This window comes from Oxyura jamaicensis, chromosome 2, assembly GCF_011077185.1.
Source record: "Oxyura jamaicensis isolate SHBP4307 breed ruddy duck chromosome 2, BPBGC_Ojam_1.0, whole genome shotgun sequence".
NCBI classification, from domain to species: Eukaryota; Metazoa; Chordata; class Aves; order Anseriformes; family Anatidae; genus Oxyura; species Oxyura jamaicensis.
Genome location: NC_048894.1, coordinates 70374020 through 70396324, shown reverse-complemented (window position 1 = coordinate 70396324; position 22305 = coordinate 70374020). Strand labels below are relative to the sequence as shown.

The 22305-nt window shown below is 39.2% G+C and overlaps 1 long non-coding RNA gene across 1 annotated transcript in view; it reads left to right on the top strand.

The window, feature by feature from the left end:
* The window catches only part of LOC118161354, an 81001-nt gene extending 61348 nt beyond the window's left edge, over positions 1–19653 (top strand). The window contains exon 4 of the long non-coding RNA XR_004747965.1: positions 19568–19653. This is a non-coding gene — a long non-coding RNA (uncharacterized LOC118161354). The remainder of the gene's footprint in view (positions 1–19567) is intronic.
* The last annotated feature ends 2652 nt before the right edge of the window (positions 19654–22305 follow it).

Here is a 22305-nt window from a genome sequence, read left to right as displayed (position 1 = left end):
GCCTGTCCTTCTGCTACGCAGAACTGCAGAATTTTGCTCCCTCGGCACTTATCTCTGAAGCTGTAGCAAATTTTGAAGGGCCCTTCAGAGCCTTGTGAAATTGTGAAAGGAAAGATTAGATCCTGCTGAGTTGCTAGGAAATTTTTTGTCAACCATTGCCAACTTCTTTTCTTATACCAGAGGCCAGGGAGAATGCTCTGTTTATACCCTCTGCTTGGTGAGGAGCAAAAAGTGTCTGCTGGAGTTTCTGTACCATCAGCTGGAACATTAAACTGATGTAGGGCATTCTGGAAGCATTCACTTAGACCCATGTGAGCTCAGCTGGAAATAACCTGCTCTGTACTGTTCTGTAGGGTGGTGACATCTGTGGTTTTCTGGCCTGGTTCAAAGAACTGACTGGTCAGAGAGGCTTGTTTTCAAGTTGTAAGTTACACGGGGAATGTTTTCCCTGGGAAGAGGAAGGAGACATTTTTGTTATTAGACCAGACTTCCAAGGTGAGAGTACTAATCACTAGCAGATTCCTGAAAGATTTTGGCTAACCTCACCCGTGGTGCTCAGCTGGGCACTACTTCAGCATTAGGCAGTTCCTGGCCGGTTGATATGCAATTGTGCATGGAAATTATAGAGTGCTGAAGAAGCATTTGAAGTATTTTCATAGGTTTCTCAAGAGCTGTAGATCAAATTCATGTGCCTGTTATCTTATCCTTTGTTTTTCCTTTGTTTGTTTTTCCATTTAAGAGCAGGAACACTCTATAGGAAAGGTATATTGACTACGAATTAATGCAGTTTCATGTTCTGAGGCGGTAGCCAGAGCAGATGCTGCGCACATATACAGTGAGAGATAATTCTTTCTCTGAAGAGCTCTCAGTATAAATAACAAGTGATGATGATGTAAGTCTTAGTGAATCATCGTAGGAAGTTGTTGACTTATACATGGGGAGGCCAGGCAAAGTGCATGCTTTCAATGTTCGCTTCCGTTGGGAAAAGTAGTCTTGGCTTCATGTCTGCCAAAACACTGTCATTCATAATGTCTTCACAGTGCTTCAGTTCCAAGTGGCCCAGAATACTTTCCTTTTTTTTTTTTCTGAAAGCATTCATTGATGACAGTGAAAGACAGATTAAACCAGAAAGGAAATAAATACCTGGTAGAATGAACTTTTGGGTGACTATAAACTTGGAAGGGTTGTCTGACTGCAATTCAAATGTAATGATTAATTTTCATCCCCAATATAACGCATTTTTAATCATACACATGAAAGCAATGATGAAATCTGCAGTAGCAGCAATAAGGAAGCAGCAACAATCTGCTGCACAGCCATACAGACAACATATTGATAACACAGCATGCAGGCAGTTTCTCCTTGGTTGATAGCTACAACACATATCAGTGAGAATATTGTAAATGTTTTCAGAGTGTTTCTTTCTCAGGGAGCCAGGAAATGTTCAGTCTACATGTTGCATTATTATTACCTGTCTCACGCGAGAATCAGTGTAGAAGGAAGTGTAAGATGTTCGTGTCACCTTGCTTTCTTCTTCAGACTGTGTGCACTGCCCAAAGTGTTGTCTGTCCTAAGCTGGAGCTGTTGTCTGTGAAATAAATACTGGTGTGATGTTCATGTTAACACAAGATGAGAGATGGCCAATGTGTGGTTTGTAGCCACTTCAGTTCCAGAACTCAAGTTCTTATACAAATAAAACAAACTGACTTTGTCTGTGGTTGCACATACGTTTTCCCAGCAGCAGTGCTAGTATAAACAGCTCCCATATCTCTATCACTGGCTTCTTTTCCATCTCCTTGCTAATCCCTCATTTATGTTGGATCAACTGCATGTGGAGCCTGTGCTATGAGCCAGATGAGGGAACTCATGCAGCTGAAAAACCCTTTATAATTTTTCTAAATTATTATTTTATTTTTAGCCAGTATTGTTGTCAAAAGTGAGACTTTTCTATTAGTTACATGGAGTCAGAGAATTCTGAGTTTCTCCTGAAGGGGGATGTAGGACTGTAATGTCTTCCATGCTACTACCGTGCAGATAGTGTATCAGAATGTGAAGTGGCAATATAAAAATGCTGTACTCGTGCACCCTCAAATTTATGATAGAGAATTACAATAGGTTTGTAGGCATCACTTAACTTAACAGTCTTTTTCATTTAAAAGTGTTTTTTTTGTTTGTTTGTTTTTTCTATATTAGAGGCGGGTTATTATCTATCAATCTTTACATAATTCATAAGATAAGTGGCTTTACTGAACGTAGGGTTGTGGATTATCATTGAGTTAGTAATTATTATCTGTGCTATGGTGGTATAAAACGTTCTCATGCACTTTCTTTTTCCTGTTATTCACATTTTGGTGGTACGTTACATTTACTTTATTTTTTTATACCTTAAAACTGCTGGAACTGGGAAAACTCATAGAAGTCCTTGGAAAATTTGTCTCCCTTTCAATAGGAAATATTAGGATACTCACCCAAACTTCTTTGAATCACAGTGCAGTTTAGGGAATCAATTGTTACACTCGCAGAACGTGGATTCTCTTTAGACCTTCCTGCCATGAACCTGCTATACTGTGCAACTGCAGTCAACTACCCATTTCTGCTGGTTCTTCAAGCCCTTAGTCACAACCCAAAATGTTTTGATTTGACCGTGCTCAGATGAATCTGGCTTTATTTGTCTTCCCAGTGGATCACCACTTTTCATGTTCCAGACAGTGAAGGAAAAGGAAATGAATTAGTGCTCCTGCAATTGACTGCTGTGAAAATAGTGTGTGCCATACCATTTGTGTAGGCTGCTGAATAATATTTTCCTTGATAGTCAACGGGGTGAGTGATGTTGTCTGTTCATAATGAGCTGGCAGCACGGCCTCTGCTACTGCATCTGCAGTTGTAGTTGAGGCTGAGAATGCAACATGGTTCACGCAGGGATGAACAGAGATGACAACTTTATATAGTTAGGAGTGTTTGTGCACGTTATTGGATGAGATGTTCCACTGATGGGCAGGATATCAGTGAAGCTCCATATGAAATATTCTTCTACAAGTAGATAAAGCCAGTGAGTTGTGAAGACATGTAACCTTTCAGTAGCTGTGTCAATGAATAGCTAATGCCGGTACTTCCCGAGCTGATATTCTGAACTGTTTGCAGAGATGATTTGTGAGTATGTTTTTGAAAGCAGAGTAACAAACCTTGCAGCCTAAGTCATGCTCTCATTCTGTGATGAATATAAGTCATACAGAGTTCTTGTCAGCTATATACTGGGTTCAGATTGTTGTGGGAAGAAGATCCAGCATGTCTCTGTAGGGAGCAGAGGTCAGACAGATGGGAAGTGAATGCTGCAGAATCCTGATGAGTCATTTTAAGTCCAATATTTAATTGATTCATGTAGGAATATAATAAATACTCCTATAACTTCCATCACAATGATTACACATACTGCAAGAGTTGCTTAATGAGCCTTACCTAAGTCTCTGCCAACCCTACCATTCTGCAACAAAAGAAATAATGGAGCGTTGCAATAACTGAGCCTAAAGATGCCTGTTCTGTAAACACAGGAACTTCTATGAACAGAGATTATTTCTTTCCACTGAAAAGGCCTCCACGTGTGCCTGCTTACATGTATGTGTGCAAGGCTGTAAGGGAGGTGCATATGTTCACATTCAAAAAAAAGTGCTTGTACTTGCAATATGCAAGTAATTAAAACTGCTGAAGCTTTCTTGGTGTTATACACTGAAGAGTCTTTTATTTGGCAAAAGAGAAAATGTAAAGATTCTGGTGGAAACCAGGGTACTTCGATACATATGTCACATCTCACAACAACAATGAAAATAGGACCAGAAGATATTTGGGTCAGGAAGCTGAACAAACCTGTCCCTTAATGGATGCATATCAGAATCAAATAGCAAGAACAGAGGCTAGTTCTGCCTACACTTATCCCTTAATAACTCCATCATACCTAAGAGGATATCACAGGTGTGACCAAATAAAAGATTTGGACATAATGGAAGAAAAAAAAAAAATAGTTTGTCAGCTCAGGAGTAATGAAACTGATAGTGATAAAGTGATAAAGAGACCAAAAAAAAAAAAAAAAAAAAAAAAAAAGGCTTAGAACTGTGTGTGTTAACTGTGTGTTGTCTTCCTTGCTGCCTGCTTATCAGAGAGGGCACTGCCTGTTGTAAAGAAGTTCATTGCGATTGTAGCTGGTGCCACCATTTTTATTTGGCAGAACATCAGGAGCACTTGGTAGTCCCAGGACCTGTCCTGATTCCCCATGGAAGACTTGAGAAAACGGTGGCATTTGGTAAGGGGGCAGCAACAAGCAGCTGTGGGAAATATGCCCTCTACCTCCCACAGCCGGTCCAGGAAGAGGATGTTCAGCCACAGCCCAGCCAGCTGACCAACTGTTCTTTTAGTGAGTGTCATGCAAAGCTATCTCAGGCTGATGGCTTTGCTGAGCCAAGGCTGTAGCAGCAGAAAGCAGTGGCAAGCTGAGAAAGGATGCCCACAACCACAGCAATAATCAGCTTTTATCGAGAAGAGGTGGTCAGAGTGCCTCCAGGGAGCCTTGCTGGGGCCTGTGTGAACAAGGCAACAGCTACATAACTGTAGAGAAGTGCAGAGTATATCCTGCCTGGAGCCAGTCCCAGAATCTGTAATTCCAGACCCACTTTTATTCTCGGAGGAGAACAAAGAGGATTAATCAGTACTTAGGAGCATAAGAGGGAAAGACTCCCAGGCCCCCTCCTCATTTACACAGCAGTCCAACAGAAGACATCGCTTGTTGACTTTTAGTGAGTTAACCATGCTAATTTCCAGCCTGTTTCTGCTGCAATCAGATAACCCCCTGCCTCAGCTAATTTAAAGCCTCCCGTGTCCCCGTAGGTTCCCCTTTCAGGATCCACACGGGCAAACGGGAGGGGGAGGAGTGGCCAACTTACCACTAGAGACATTGTCCGCTGCCAACTGGCAGAGCCAGAAAGTGATCCAGTTTTGCTGATTATTCAGAAAGACCTGATGGTCTCTGTGAATCTGGCTCTGTCATGCATGGCAGGAGTCACTGTACACAAAGCAGCGACCAGACTGCTCCCTAGGGATTTACAGCGTGAGTAAAAGTGGGTTAATTTCTCTGGAAATTTCTGAAAGGGATGACTGTGTATCAATAAGTTGTTCCAGATGACTAAAATGAAGTGTTAGAAAAGCCTCGAGGGACTCATACAGTATTGTCAAGGAGACTCTTTCCCTCTGTTCATAAAGGTGACTTGCAATATAAAAAAAATAAATAAAAAATGCTTTTGGCCTTTACTGCTAGTTTTATGAAGGACAAAGAAGACCTGAAAGTGATTTGGTTTAGTTTAGCCTATCCCTACCAGGCACAAGTTTAATTTAGGAATATCTGCTACTTTTTTTTTTGTTGCTTCTCCCTGCTTTTCAGTGAAGTACAAGGACATGAGGTGTATTCTTTCTCAGCCTTGAATTGAAACTGAGAGTGGTGGGCTGGAGCTTGAGCAGTTTTTATGCCTTTGAGCTCTTTATGTAGCTATTGCTCAGATGTTTCAGTTGCATAGGTGTTAACCAAAATAAAGGATTAGATTACACAGCTTTCAGGGTGATTTAATTAAATTGATGCAACCCCAGTTTGGTTTTGTTAGATCAGCACAAAACCCCATGCATAGACAAGCCCAAAGCATTTTAGAGAACTCAAAGAAAACTTTCTTGCTTTCTCTTTTTACTCCTGTTTTATTTCTTCGGTTCTACTGGGACAGGACAACACTAATGGTTCACAAGTGATCACAGAGGCTTCTAGAAACTAGACTGTAAACAAAAACTGAGTAAAAAAAAAAAAAAAAAAGCTAGAGAACAGTTATCTTTATTATTGCCTTCTTTGCCTTTCAGACAGAGTACTGACCCTATGGGAGAGAAAGCTGTGTCAAAAGTCCCAGAGGGGTCAGGATGTACTGTACATGTAAAACATTGTGTCTGCTTGGGGACCTGGAAATCATTCTGCTCTGCAGTGGTCATTCCTACCAACCCTGAGGAACAGCTACCCTCAGAAGATGCCTGGCAACAAAGCCAATGCAGGGATTAGTACTACAACTGTGTTTTAAATCGGTGCATCATGCCAACGTGGCCTTTATTTCTCCCCAGCTTCACACAGACCCAGAAGTAAAGAGGACAGAAAATGAAAGCTGTAATTCTGTGACTTAGTTCTATCCTTTGCAAGAAAGGGGTGACACTGCTTCAGAGTGGGAAGCAAAAGAAGTATGTGTTAAAATTTTAAGGCCTACCAGGGAAAGAAATGACCACACACATTTATTCTAGGACTACCCTGCATCTGCATTGTCCTGTCCTCTTTTTGTGTCAATTATCCTGTTTTATTTTCCAGGTGGAAAAAGAGAAATATAGCCATTTGGCCGAGATTTCCAGGCCTCTGGCCTGGGTAGTAGAGAATGGATAAATAGCCATACTCAGGCCATCCCTTTTATTGCCCAGACGGTATGTGCTTGCACAATAACTCAGCTGCAGCTCAGATACTCCTCCAGCGTGTCAGACTCACTACTGTATGTCACACAGTGCACACTCACACACTTCTTACTGTGAAATATTGCATAGAAATGCAACATCTTTAATTAGGTTAGACTTGTGAGGATTTCTCATAAGTAAAGCACACGTTTTTGTAGTGAGGCAAAGGCCAGAATGTCTCTCCATAAACATGCAATTTTGTGCACACTCTGCAGTGCATCCAAATGCCATCATAAGCAGTATGGCAGTCTACACTCCTTCTGTCTCATTCCTTGCATTAGTGGTGATTGGTGATAATAAAGGGGTTAAAAACAGGAATAATGCAAAGGCTGTTATATAAGGGAAGTATCTGCTCTGTGCTGAATGTATGTGTCTGCTGTAAGATTTTAGTATGCATTTACATACTTTCCTGAATTTTGTGGCTTGAAACTATTATTTGCTGCTTCCCAAACACAATCGCTCACTAACAGCTCTCTTTCATAGCATCATAGGATAATTCAGGTTGGAAGGAACCTCAGGAGGTTGCTAGTCCTGCCTCCTGCTCAAGGCAGATTCCTCAAGAATTTTTCAGTCAGGTCTTGAAAAGTTTAAAGGACAGAGACTGCACAACCTCTCTTACAACCTGTTTTTCTGCTTGACACAGGGAAAAGTTTTTCTTTATATCTGCCTTGAATCACTCTTGTTTCAGTTTATGTCTATTGTCTCCATCCATGCACTGCCATGACAAGTCTGTTGTCATCTCCTCATAGATACTGGCAGGCTTCTATTTAGGTCCTTTGAAAGAAGTCTGTTCTCCAGGCTGAACCAAATTTCCTCACTCTGTCCCTCCAGGTAAAGTGCTCAAGGCTTTTGACCCTCTTGATAGCCCCCTGCTGAATATGCTCCAATATATCAGTGGCTGTCTTGTACTTGGGAGTCCAAAACTGTATACAGTATTTTATATGTGGTCTAACGAGCACTGAGTAAAGGGGGATTATTACATCCCTGGCTGTGCTTCTGGTGAAACAACCCAGGATGCTGTTTGCCTTCCTTGCTGCCAAACAGGCTGCTGATTCATGCCCAGCTGGCTGCTCATCATGATTCGCAAATCCTCCTCAACAGAAGTGCCCCTCAGCTAGTCTGTCCCCAGCCTGTATTGTTGCCAGCGTTATTCCTTCTCAGGTGTAGGACTTCCCATTTGTCCTTGATGTATTTCGGAAGGTTGTGCTTGACCTGTTCCTCCAGCCTGTCTAGGTCACTAGTTCCTCCAGCCCTGCCCTGAAATGCATCAACTTGTTCGCCCTGTTTGCTGTCACCTGCAAACTAGATGAGAGTATACTCCATCACCCCTCAAGGTCATGAAAAACGTGTTAAAAGATACTAAAAAATAAGTTTGATGGTAAAGATGTTGTAAATGTCCTCATAAGCAAGAAAGCCTCTTGAAGGAGAACTTACTGCCAGTTATACCAATCCACTGGCCCATAACCTACAGAGAAGATAATTGGTGACATGCGTGAGTTGTGTGGCAGGCACAGTTGAAGTCCTGGTAGACAGTAGTGCCATTTGCACTAAAATGGCACATTTGTGACTTTGTGCTCAACCTCAATAGTGTGATGAGCATCTAAACTGCTGAAGAGGTTCTAAACCATGTGGTTTAGAATCCCTACAAAACAGTTCTTCTTGCAAGTCAGCCATGTCATATGTAGGGAACATAATCAATGACCAAAACCGTAGATCAATATGTATATGCATAGTGTAGGACTGAGGGTGTGTAGTTCTCTGCCTTAGAGAATGGGACGTGACATCAGGAAAGACTATGTTCTTGGGTTCATGTGATCATGAATAAGACAATTATTTTCTTTTGTGATTCAGTTTCTCACCTCTAAAGTAAGGGTAATCATATTGTTGTACTACATAAGCATTTTTGAGGGTAACTAATGTTTCAGAAATGTTCGTAATTGGTTTTGGGCTCTGGTAGTTTCTGCAGACTGCAACTGAGATCACAACCCCATACATACTTATGCTGTGGGTCATGTGTCGTCCTCAGACAGAGGTCTCCCACAGGAGGAGGGAGACGGAGGAAAGAGGAACATGAGTGATAGAAGCCTTATCGATATTTACATAAAAGATTGTCAAAATAGGGAAGAACAGCTATACAAATGAATCATCAGCAATACAATTATTCTTCAGGAAATTCCTCTTAAGAAGCAAAAGAAGAACTTTATAACAAAATTGTTCTGTGTCTAAATTTTAACGCGTAGACGTTAAATCTCCTATACAAACCTTAAACTAGGACATATACGATAAAAGAAATCCATCTGGTGGTAGTACACGAAGATTCTAAACAGGAAAGGTGATTGTTGTTTCTTGTTTCATTTATTTATTTATTTATTTAATTACACTCTTATTTCACCATATAGATCAACTATTCAAAATCACAGCTACACCTGCTTTTAACTTTATTTCTTATTAAGTGTATAAACAAAAATAAACTCCTAGCGTTGAGCCTGACCCCATGCCCTTTAAAAACAAAGGAAGAACAGGACTCTTGGTAACTTCAGAGGGCATTCCATCCAGCCCATTGTTTTTAAAAGTCAAAAGCTAACACAGATTGTTCATTTCCTGGCATTGGCATCAGCAGTAAATGGGATTGCCTCACAAAAAGTTTGCTCAGTCCTCTGGGGACAAAGGATAAGAGCATGTTACATTGCTCAACAATGATCTTCTCAGCCAGCTACACAGCAGCACTGTTTCATTTCAATAGCTCGTTACCTCCTTGGTGAGTACAATGAGACCATGGAGTTGAAAGTATGGGGAGAAGAGTGAAAGCCAGCAAGAAGGGTGGGTCTGAAACACCATTCTTGACCATGTCCTGCTTCTGAATAAAACTAGTGGGAGATAGATGCTAACATTATTGAAAGGCTATAAACATAAAAGACCAATCTGAAGAAATGTAGGTGCTGCTTGATGGTCACAGGCTTCTTGGTGTTAGTTTAAAGCAGAAGCTTTCTCTCTGTTTTGTAGCCTCTACAAAGCAGGCATTTATACTATTGCCAGTTGCCCAGACTCTCTCCATAGCAAATAGACAGAAATAGGCCTTTCTACTCTATCTCCTAAACAAAGGTGAGTCGTTTAATCTATTTTAGATGCCAGAAAAGGGATAAGAGAAGCTCTGCCCTCAGAAGACCTGTTCTCTTGACTATAAGGGCAGCCTAGACAGTTAACTCAGATACAGACACCTACAATGTAGAATCTATATTTGGAGAGATGAATCCCACTGCTGGAGTTTACTATAAATAGGGAAGTGCACAGTATATTTAAAGCAGAAAATCCATTGGGTACTGCTGAGATTATTGTTAATGCTGCTTAAACTAGTTAATTAAATAACTCATCAATCACCCCCTAGCGTACAGAGGACTAGCCATACAGCTACTGAAGTCAATAGTAAAATTCATGGAGGCTATAGCAGGCATTAATCTTGGTCTTTGTATGACCATGCATAGAAGCAAGAGGTTCTGAATCTAGTTCTAGATCCAGGCCTTTATATTTTTTGAACTGGGGGATACGTGGGGATATGAGTATGTCATTCTGTTGTTTATAGCAGAACGGAGCATCTGCAAAGCTCAGTTGAACAGCTATCACTCTGAGTGTTATTAGTCTGCTGAATTGCAAGATATAAGACATTAATGTAAGCCTGTTTCAAGGATGCTCACTGTCCCCAGAATATAAGACTCTTCAGGCCTGATACGGCATTTAAGACCCATCTCTAATAAATTTTGAGTAAGGGCTTTACAAAATTAAATAGCTGGCATTGATAAGTTGCTATATTATAAGAGCTGCAGCACTGAATGTCATCAGTGTAAATCAGATCAAATGAATTATTCTGTAACCTAAACTGCAAAAAACTGGCACTTGATACTGCCCAATCAACTATAGCTATAATGACCATAGTAAGAATGTGTTAATTTACTTCTTCATAAATCACGTTGAACTGTATTGTGGAAGCAGCATGATAGGCAAGGGAGGCATTTGTTTGGATATTTTTATAATTAAAAGGAAGAAAACCTTTCATAAGACTGACTGCCAGGTGGCTAACTGCCATCTCTGAGAGAATGTGTTGTGAAATATTGGGCACATTTACCATGGAGAAAGACTCACCAGCATAAAGGGCTGGATGGATTGTTTTGAACTTTACAGTGGTTAGTGGAAATCCTGAAGTCTGTTCTTGGAATGTGAAAGAGATTTGGCCGTAGCAGCTAGATCAGGATCCTTCATTTCCTCCTTGCCTTATTAGGGGATTTAATTGCTCTAGTGGAACCTCACATGTCAGTAAACATCCCTGGCTGAAATGAAACACAATTTGTTACTTACTTGTTGACTTCTCCCTACCTTTGTGATAATCGGGAAACTACATGTCTATTGCAATTGTAGAATCATCTCTGAGAAACTGGTAAGAGTTCATAAAGTGCTTCAATGCGCTGTATCAGTTAAAGATGAGTGAAGAAATGGAGACAGCAATCACTCACTCGAAGTCTTCTGGGTACAGTCAAGGGTAGAATGAAGATGATACATGACAGACAAGGGAAGGGTGTAACAGTAATTACTGGACCAAAATGTGTGAATGAGATAAAGAAAGTATCGTCAATTTGATCTCACACCCCCTGCAAAACTTTAGAAAAGCTTAAAAGGAGGAGACCAATACGGTAGAAGAGATTTCTGAAGGACTTCCTTGGGAAAGGTCTTGTGTTAATTCTGTGCTCCACTGGGCAGCTTCCATTAGACCCAGCCCATGAAACCATGTACCTGGCTGCTCCCAACAAACCAGCAACCTGACAAAAGGAAGGTCCTGCCTTGCCTCGCCATGTTCTCTGAGTCTCTTTCTTTCCCATTGTTTTATTTTCAGCCTCTCGTTTTCTGGCATTCAGCTGTTAACTTCACTTGGAGTCAGCCAGTTCCACTCTACCAAATGCAGAATGAGGAGTAGAAGGAAGGAGACCTGACTTGGCCAGGCAGGGGACATCCCATACCAGGAAAGGGGATTGGGCTCCAGGACAGCAGTTACCATGGGTGACTGGCTTCTCCAAAGTGTTTTCCGTGACTACTTGTCCTGAATCCTGAAAAGCCCAGCAACAGCTACACCTCCCCTGCTTTCCACTCTTCTGTCCTTTCTTCTTTCCATGTTCATATTTATTATCAAGCAGGAAATCAATCTTTACTCCTACAGTCATGAACTGAAAGATGAGTAAGAGAATTAAGCTTTTCTTGTTGCTAAGGGTTTCTGGCTAACATAATGGATTCTAAATGAATAACCTGTGTCTAGCAAAAGGACTCTGACAGATTTTGATTAAGTTAGTCTTGTTTAACCACTTGATTTCAATTTCCAAATGCTTTGTGTTTTGTTTTTATACATACTAATCAATATCCTTCCCAGCTTTGGCATGAATTTCTAGTACAGCTGCCATGTGAGTGAGCAGGCCAACCTCTCTGTACTTAAAACCACAAACCATGTTAAATGGTTTAACACTTTATATTGGTAAGATTATATTATCACCTATGACTGAAGTCTCATTTAATCCATTGAAACTGACAATACATGACTGCTTATATATGACTGCTGTTGCTACTGAGGTCACATTTATTAAACATACACTTGTTCAAAACTTCTGAAACCCCTCTGAACCACTGTATAATTTCCATCTAAGTTAGCAAGTAGAAAGAAAAATCCAGGTTCCCTTATTTTTAGCTTATTTGTCCATACATGTGTGAAAGTAAAATGTCTTGAAGACACAACCAAGTATTGATGCTTTGGCAAGTCACTGGTGAAGGAAAAGTGAAGGCACTGGAGCTTTACCAGTTACTGCATTTAACACCAACAGATTGAGAGGAAAATGTAAGTTAAAACACAAAATATTATAGAGATAGCAGAGCATGTGTAACCAGCAATATTTTACTCAGGTTAAATGATTGTGTCCTATTCTCAATGAAAAGGAGCTTGGGAGCCCATGGAATGTCAGAAGATGAATCTCTGTTTCCTTTTACATGTCCTTTCAAGGTGAAGGAGGTCAAATAAAGCGGTCTCTAAACTTATAAATCACTCTGCTAGGCTAGTTTAAAATATCATTCTACAGAAACATAGGTGACAGATTTTTAAAATGAAGATAAAAGAAGTTACTGCCAAGGATTTGATTTGTTGAAGGTTTTCAACAAGGACATTGGACTGGAAGGAAAAGGAAAAAAGCTAAAGAAAAATGGGAAAATCTCTGGAGGATAGAGTTGTTAAGGCTATAAAACTGAAGAAATCCTGGGATCCAATAGCATAAGATCTCTGATAAAAGGTGGGAATGGATGAAGACTGTTTAAATGCATGTTACAAATAAAGTGCAAAATATTGCCACTTTTTTTTTTTTTTCTGTGTGTATTTTCATGAATTTACACTTTATTTAGTATTTCTTAGAGTTTTCATATGTTTTCACAATACCTGAAACAAGCACTCTGTGGACTTTGACAAAACATCCTGCAAGTTTCCCATGACTAAAAAAAAGATTATTTATATAAATCTACTTTGACATGAAGTCAATACAACATAAAAGACATTAAACTGGGTTGTTTCAATAACAGTCTTATTAGAGTCAAACAACTAACAAGTACGGAACAGACAATAGACTGTTGTCTGAACATTTTAGACACGAGGCATTTTAAAAGGCTCTTCCCCATTATGAGAAAGAGCTTATGTGCTTTTTAACCATGTTACAGTGAAGTTTCAAGTGGGAACAGAAAAGGGGAACAGTACTATTATTCATGTTTCTCTTCAAGCAGTTCATGTGGTAATTCTGACCAGCAGCACAGTTTTAAATATGATTGTTGTTTCCTGAAGAAAGAGCAAAACTGTATTTAATATTGTGTTAGATGACACCTTGCCTATTGTAATGCATTTTCCCAAACCAAAGAGAACCAAGAGGGCTTTTATTAGCAAATATCTGCTGCTCTCACTGAATTGACAGCCAGGCTGGTATGAGCTACCTTTTTGTTGATGATCTGTACAAATGAGTCCTATAATTTTTTTCTTCTAAAGCTTTATGACAAAGCAGAGGAGTTCTATGAGATCATTGGCTGTCCACCTACTCCTTAACTGCGTAAGGGAAGATACTAGTATAGGTTTGGTTTCTGTGGTGTAGTCAATTTTACTAGCAAGAGGTCATTTCTGCATGAATGACTGGTTGAAGGACAGCATCATCAGATGGGTGCCCTCAAGTGAAATGAAGGTAGGCCTGAAGAAATAACCAAGGCTGCAGACTTTCTTTCTTTCTTTTTTTTTTTTTTCTTTTTTTTCTTTTTTTTTTTTTCGTGGTAATTTCTGCTAATAGGAGACCATATATATATTTTTGATGTGCCCATGAAGTAAAAACCAGGTAGTTTGACACATACATTTTCTCATATATTACATATATTGGTTTGTTGTGGCTGTTGTTGTTGTTGTTGCTTTTTGTTTGTTTGTTTACTTATATATATGTTTAATTTCACCTGTACCTCCGAGTAATTATAACTAACTTGAGTAACTTCTGTATTACCGAGTAACTAAAACAATCTGAATGTTGAACTATTACCATGTGGAGACACACTTACACATAAGCAGAAAGGTTGAAAACCCTTCATTTGCCCCCCTTTGCTTGGTTATGTGCATCTTACCTAAACTGTAGCCATGGTATATATGAACCTGTTGGCTCAGATTACAGCTACCTAAAGAAGCTAATTTTGAATGTGAGAAAGTCCCTCCCTTGAGCTTTACTCCCGGCTGCCATCCTGTCCCTGGGTTTTGTTCCCTCATCAGTTCAGAGGAGAGCAATTTCCTTGTACTTGCAAGCTGCTCTGACCAATCCATTCTTGAACATTTCCATATTGTTAACATTATCCATGTTGTTAACATTACCCATGTCCAAGGACATACTGAGCTGCTGCTCACCTCTGAGTAATCGTCTCCATTCATGCTGAAGGTTTCCATTACTAGCTATCTTCAGTGTCTCAGTCTGCCACCAGCATGTGTAGATACTAAAATAATATAAAAGATAACTATAGCTATGTCTTCTAATTCCAGCAAGATACATTGATTTGGGAAGAGAGCATGAAGAACTGTAAATATTTTCCTAATTAGGACACGTGATTGCTCATGACGAACTTAAAACTCTCAGTCTGATCCTTTGCCTGTCACCGAGTTTAGTCACTCCAGTACCTGGGCAGCATGGTTACTGTATTTGTGCTAGAGGAGCTGTAGCTGTTAGTATTGCCTCAGGTGGACTCTGAAATGATAATTGCTGTCTTCAGGAGAAGCACTGGTTCATGCAGTCGGCGACAGCATTGTTTCTTTACAGAAAAGTGCCAACTGTCTGCCACTGACATCAGAAGAAAAGGAAGAACATATTGATTGAACAAAGGAGAAACATATCCACAGACTTAAAATTAGATCATTAAAAAAAAAAAAAAAAAGAAAAAGAGCAAATAGTGTTTCAAAGTAACAACAAGAACAACAAAAGCAACAATAACAAAACCCAGAATAGAAGAGAGAGCCAAGTTTGCACTTCGTATTTTTTAAGCACTACTGATTTGGAAGCCAACCATGAACACCAATAGTTGCTTATGCACTGTACATGCTGTACTCCAAAAGCATATCCGCTACAGCAGGCCAACCAGAAGGGAAAGCATGGAATTTTCCTTTGAAACAGAAAAGGTCTCATTGCTCACAAGCATTTTGCTCTCAAGTTAACTCCTTTGTTTCTTCTCTGTGTAAGGCTGACCCTACATCTGAGCAGTCCTGTAATAGCACCTCTGTCATTGCATTCAAAAGTCTGGAATTAGTTTCTGATGTTTAGTCACTGCAACAGTATAGTTGTCTTTATTTACTTTTCATTTTCTCAGTTACTACTGCCGAGTCTTCTCACCTTTTCCATGGAGTTCTGTTTTTTTGTTTGTTTGTTTTGTTTTTGTTTTTGTTTTGTTTTTCCTTGTCTGATATTGCTGCTGTTGCTGTTCCATGGTGATAAATGAACTGAAGGCAGACATGAGCTGATGCATAGCCTGCTCTGCTGCCTAGGGACCCTGCCACTGGGGAAGGCATAGGTGCATATGAAACAGTTGTTGTGGGAAGCTGTGTACAAATTCTGTAACAGAAAAAAAGAATAATTCGTATTTAGGGCACCAAAGCATATTACTAAGAAAATAACAGCATCTTCCATGTTACATTTGCTGCTCTCTGTTGAGAGCAGACAGAGAACAGCAAGGACTTTCATATCTGGGAAACAGGATCTTGTTCTTCTGTGGCCCCAGTTTGGTTATCCCAGCTCTTTGGACGAACTCTTGTCTGTGAGGAGACAAACTGGGATAGAAAGCACAGACACGGCCCTTCTTACCCCCATAAAAGAGAAGAACAACACCACAACAAAACCACTGTGTTTAGGGAACAGAAACTATAAAGGAGATTCTGGAAATAATCCAAGCCAGATCTCAGTAGGAAGACATGGATGCTCAGAAACAGAAAAAAGAAGCATTAACAGATGTTTGCCTCCAAAATGGGATAACCATAAGTACTGACTATTGCATAATTTGTTAATGTGGATATGATTATAGATGGTTTTATTATTTTCTTTCACTATTTTATTTATTTATTAGTCATGTTTATTGGAGGAAATCTCTAACTACTTTTTTAGCACAGAGATCTGTACAATCTTTCATTGTGTCCCCTGTGCTTTTGCATACTTTCACCTATGTTCATTCTGTGACTAAATAGTTTTGTTATGTTTAAGCATTCAGCCAGAGGTACTATGGCATCCTAGAAAATAATTGCATGTTGTGGAGGAGTGCTACTGATGTATATTATGGCACATATACCATTATATATATTTCCATGCCCCATACCCTGAGAAAGGAAGGAAACCATACACTTTCATGGCATGAAAATAGAGCAAGGTATTATGCCTGTAAAGGTAACACATTTTCCTCATGTATTTGAGGGCCAGGACACCCACACATTTGGCATGTTGCCACATACAGTTGGGTAAGGTACGTCACATGCACAGCAGGCTGTTCTTATCCTCCATCTGTTCTAAGTCATGCAGATTCAGGTTGTGTGTCCCTCAAAAGTCCACTTTTCCAGCACCATCCAGTCTGTAACAAACAGAGGCAAGGATGTCCCAATGTACAGATTCTTTAATACTTGAGCTGTAAATGCAATGGAGTGAGGTGGGCTTGCATTGGTGCTCAATTCACTTACAGCAAAGCATGAGGCTTTGGGCAACAGCATAATCTCCTGCACCTTGGAAAGTGTGTGGGTGGCTGGTTGTTCAATTTAATATGTGAGGTGTTCAACTGCTGTATTTAAACAAGGCTTCAGCCCAGTCATGTTGGATCTTAACCTGGGGGATTTAGGCAGCCTAGCAGAATGGTCTGCGTTTCTCTGAGCTCATGTACTTTATGTACATACTCTTAAAGTATTTATTACATTCCAAGTCCCTATAACAAGCTCATACCAGTTACAATAGCTTTTCCACTGGGACTAAGTTATATATAAGTGGGGGTAAGGCTTAATATGCTGAAAAATAGAAAAAATGTGCATAGTGTTCCCAACAAAAATACAATTTTCTGTGTGTTGTAATAATTTCTTTAACTGCCAGGACAGTGAATGTTGCTTAGAGATAAAAATTGATGCATCATCGCTCTCCTTCCAATGAAAAACAATAGATCAGGGTACACCGAAAACAACTTCTTTTCTCTCAGCATTCACAGAAGTAAATTGACTAAAAGCTGTTAACTATATATACATAACATCATATGCATGCTGTGTGATTGTAGTATGTGGCTATGAAGAAGCTATTGTAGCATAAATAGACAAGGGAGGAGGATTAAAATTTAATTTTAGGAATCTTTAATTTAATTTTAAAGATCTTTACATATCTGAGGCAGATTCTGATTTCACTTATACTGGTGTAAATATAGAGTCACTTCACCTAATCGCAGATTTACAGCACTGTAACTGGAACAAAAATGAGCCCTCTTGTAGCTGTGTTTTCTAACTTCTGTGAAATTCTGGTCTGAATCTTGACAGTGGTTAGCATAGTTGCTTCCATTTATATCTTCAATATTTCTTTCAGATTTCTATTGTCTTCCCTTTTTCTTCACTTTCTGTGCAGCTGTCATCGTAGCATTTCAACTCCAGTTAGAAGAGCAAGGCAGATGTCTCCCAACAGAGGCTCTGCCAACATCACTCCAATGACAGCTGTGGGAGCAGTGCTGTGATAACAGCATGACCACCAACGTCAACAGACAATGACCACATCACATCTGCAAAGCCTTTCAGCTTCCACTGGCTTAGGGCCTGCAGTCTCAAATCACTTTATACTTGAGTCTCTAAGCTGGCAGCACTTAATGCTGCTCAGTTCTCCAGTATATTAGACACATTTTGGTCTATTTTGTTGCTGTTTTTTGTTTCCTTTAAATCAGAATTCTCACAATGTAATTTAATCATGGGGTGAGAAGGACTTTTAAACATGCCTCTTCCTGAGATGCCCCCCAAGGCCTTGTAGTATCAGAAAATCCAATTGGAAGTGCCAAAATGTCACTATGAACCACAACCTTCAAATCTCAAAGATGGAAATTAACATGACGTTATAAAGATTGAGGAAGTATATCAATATTTACTCAGTGAAGAGAAATCTTAAAGCTAACAAATACCAACATCTTGCAAAAGGTTACCTGAAACCGAAACTTAGCTTGTTAGTGTATTTTGGTCTTGTGTTTATGTTGTGTATACTTGTTTATGTGTAGTCTCAAAATGTACCAAGGAAGATATTCACTGGTGAAAAGAAAGACAATTGACAAGAGATTATTTGATGCTTGTTATGGAAGCTACCTCATAAGTCCAGTGATATTTCCACATACTCCTTTTCTACACCAGGGTCTGTGTAGGGATTTCGTCTGTGATAAAAAATCCTGCAAAGTGAATTTCTAATTTAGGACCAAATCTCCCTCTCACATCATCAAACTGAACTGTAGCTCTGCAGTCACAGCCCATGCAGATGCTTCTGCTGTACCATGTGTTAGGAAGGTGAGATTAGTACCAAAAGCTTCATCCTTTCCACATCTACAGTCAAAGCTTGCAGGTTACTGAAGAGTCTTTATTGATTACACTAAAAATGGAATGGTCACTCAGACTTCTGAGCAAGAAGGACTTTCAGCAGCTATGCAAGTACAGTTGCTTGTAAAGTAATGAATGTGATGTCCATTTTTCTCTCCACAGCTGGAGAGTGTGAGAAGTACAGCCCAGGAATGTCACAATTCACTTAGCTGTTAAATTGGGCAGAAAAGATATCCCAATCCTTCTCTACAGCTGATAGTTGTGATAACCTTTATCAGCCAGCAGACAGACCCAGCTCTAAGTTATAAAGTGCAAATAGAAGGCAAACCCATTTTTTCCTTGGAGATGTTTCTTACTCAGTTTGCTACAAAGGCACTTGGTCCTGAATAATTAAAAACACTCATTGTTCTACATAAAACTACAATATATACGTAAATAGAAGAAGATTATGCCAACACATCTAAAATCAAACGTTACAAATTACTGATTGAGTCTTGAATATGAGGTAATGCTTGTAATTGACTACCCTGGAATTTGATGAATAACATTGGGTTAACCACGTGCACCACTTTTACAACAAATGTTATCATACTTGGAGTTATCTAGAGCACTCAGCCCCTTCCTCCCTCCAGAAGGTAGTTTCTGCAGCTGCAGAGTTTCCTTACTTTTCTAGTCTGTTGGGTATATCTGATTCAGAAGGGAAGGTGCTGCCTGAGGATTACCACAGGTGCTTCTTGCAACATTTTCATATCAGAGGTTGTGGGAAGTTAGAACTTGTGGAACTTGTAATATCTGATAACAGACTTTGGTCCTATTTCAGGAAATCATCCCAGTGCAAAGACGCTCATTAAGATATGCTTAAGCGCTGCAGAAGACAGTGAAAACTATGCACATTCTTAAAGTTAAGCATGTGCTTTCCTGAGAGTCTTACAGTGTAATTTGGTATGTCTGCAGGTACAAGCTTAGACAAGAAGGTGTTTGCAGAAGCTGGAGAAGACAGGTTGTGTCCATCTTGCTGCTTTGTGTCATACACAAGTTAAGAGTTTTCTTTGAAAAAGAGAGACATTCTAAAGAGGAATGTTTGGGACTTTTATTTGTTATATTTTTAAAGGAAAAAGTCTGATCTTGATTGCCCTAAAAAAATGTGATTCATTTGTAATGCAAGCAACCAAGCAAGTGAAATGCACTTAATTGAAAGAGGAAATCATTTTAGTCAGCTTCAAATTCTTTTTGCTTCAAATGCTTATTCAGCTCAAATATTTGTACAAAAAGATGCTCTGGTGAAAAATTGAACCCTATGATTAATGACCAAAATCTTCCCATCCACACCCATCCAAGAAATCTTTGAAAACAGAAAGTATTTATTTGAGGTCTTTAAGTCCACAGCAGGCAGGAAATCTATGTACATATATATATATATATATATATATTAAAAAAAAAAAAAAAAAAAAAAAAAAAACTTTTTTTAAAATACAGTTACTTGTATAGCTTTTTTCTTTCATAAAGAAATGAAAAATGACACTGGTATATGCATGTGTGTTTTTTTCCCCACATACAACAAATTATATTCTGTTATTAAAGACTTGCTTGGATATCCCTACTTTGCTATGCATTATGTTTTTAGCATTACCTGAACTTTCTTCTTAGGTCCATTTCATTTGCCTGACATTCCAGCTAAAGCAACACTTTGGACCTCAGAAGGTGGGCACCAATAGTCCAATGGCAAAAGACTGCTGTTAGGCTTTCAGGAGCAGCTTTTTTTGATTACTGGACTCAATACGGCTGTTATACGTCCTATACACAGCTAATGCCAAATATCCAAGACAGGAATTTGGCCTTGTGTAAATGTGGGATTTTGACTGTCTGTGAGTGCTTTCATTCAGAATGAGGTTGCCCTATTTCTAAATAATGTACTTTTAAAATCTATGTCATTTCACAATTGAGCACTGTTGTTCTAAAATTATAGCACTCATGAAGACCTAAACTACCATAACTGTAAGCATAATATAGGAGCCATTTTGTTATTTTGGTTCCACTTAATCATGTAGGCAGATCCTTATATTCATGTAAAACTGGTTATTTCAGCTTATTTTGTAACTCTGAATTTCCCTGCTGCCCTATTTTCTCTCTCAGAAGATGGGTTCTTTGTATGAGAACTGAGCTGATTGGTGCAAAACCAAGGACAGTCGAACGATAGCCCTATGCACTGTCCAAATCTATTTCTGATCAAAACAGTTAGGGTACAGGCTAACTAGATGTGTGCTAACTCATCCTTAAAATAAAGAATCCATTTTTTCAAAGCTCCATGAAACTAGCCCTGATGAGACTAGAAATACACTGATTTTCTACAGTTCTTCCAACCTTGTACAATGTCTCTGTTCAATTAGAAAACACTTCTTTTTTTTACAGAATACCAATCTCAAAATTCAAAAAAATTCAAAAAAAATTCAAAAAATTCAAAAAATACCAACTCAAAATTCATAGGAGGAGAGACCATTACAAGAGGTAATATACACATTACTAAAGCTTTAGGAGGGAATGTCAAAATCATAATAACAATAAATTAAATCACATGGCTGTTACTGAATTCAACATTCCAAGTGCTAAGCAGGACAATGTATCATTTTCCACAAGCTATTTCCTTGCCTAGCCACCAAATTAGAAACAGCTACTCAGTCTTTGGCTCCCAGAAATAATATGACAGATAAAAATGGATAGCTTAAAAGATAAATTATATTGAAGTCAAGCAAAGCAAATGCTCAGGTGTACCCACTAGACACTTACAGCCAAATATTGTGTATGAAGTTGAACCCCAAGAATATTTAGGTGCTGTTATCCCAAATATAGGCATTCAGAGCCTTCGCATAGATGCCTCTTTACCAGGAGGCATATGAAATATACAGGTGCCCAAGTTTTCATCAGTGATATTTACTATGTGGCTAAATGAATTAAATTAGGAATCTTGATGCCTGACCATTGTATTTCTCAAGTAAAGTATTCCCACCCTTGTCTTGCATCCAAAATCCAGTCCAGAAAACAACCTGAATACAGACGTGTTGGATTGGGCCATGCGGGAAGCGTGGCTGGAGAGCTCTCATCACTCTATAGCTAAAGGATTCAACTAAGATAGGGAAAACACAACTCCTTTTATTAATTCCTTTGTCTTTTGAATGGGTATTTCGCACCTTCCAAAGTCACATTTTAGCTTCAGGTGTAGTCTGCTTCCCTGAGTGAAGGCATTCAACTTTCATTCTTTCTACACTTTTCCAGTGTGCACAAAATATTTGCAAAATATTTGTCAAAACTGAGAGAGAGCAGAGAAGGAGAAGAAATATGAAAATTGATGTGATAATATAGCTTAGTAGTGAGCACTCTCACCTAGGTAAAGAGAGTCCTGAATCCCAGTCCCTGCTCTGATGATTACTTAATATGGGATACTTAAAATTTCATTGACACAGGCACTGAGGCCTCTTCTCTTTTAGCCGAGTGCCTGGAATGCAAGGTAATAAAGTATTGCTCTCTCTTTTGCCTAATGAATATTTAATTATTCCCAGCGAAATAAAGCAGCTTCAACAAGAGGAATTATGGTTCTTTTTCTGTGCTCTAACTAACCACTGAGCTGTTGGTTAAAACTGAGCTTCTACCTATCCCTCTGATTAGAATATGTGAGCCCAGCCATGCATTCAAGGCAG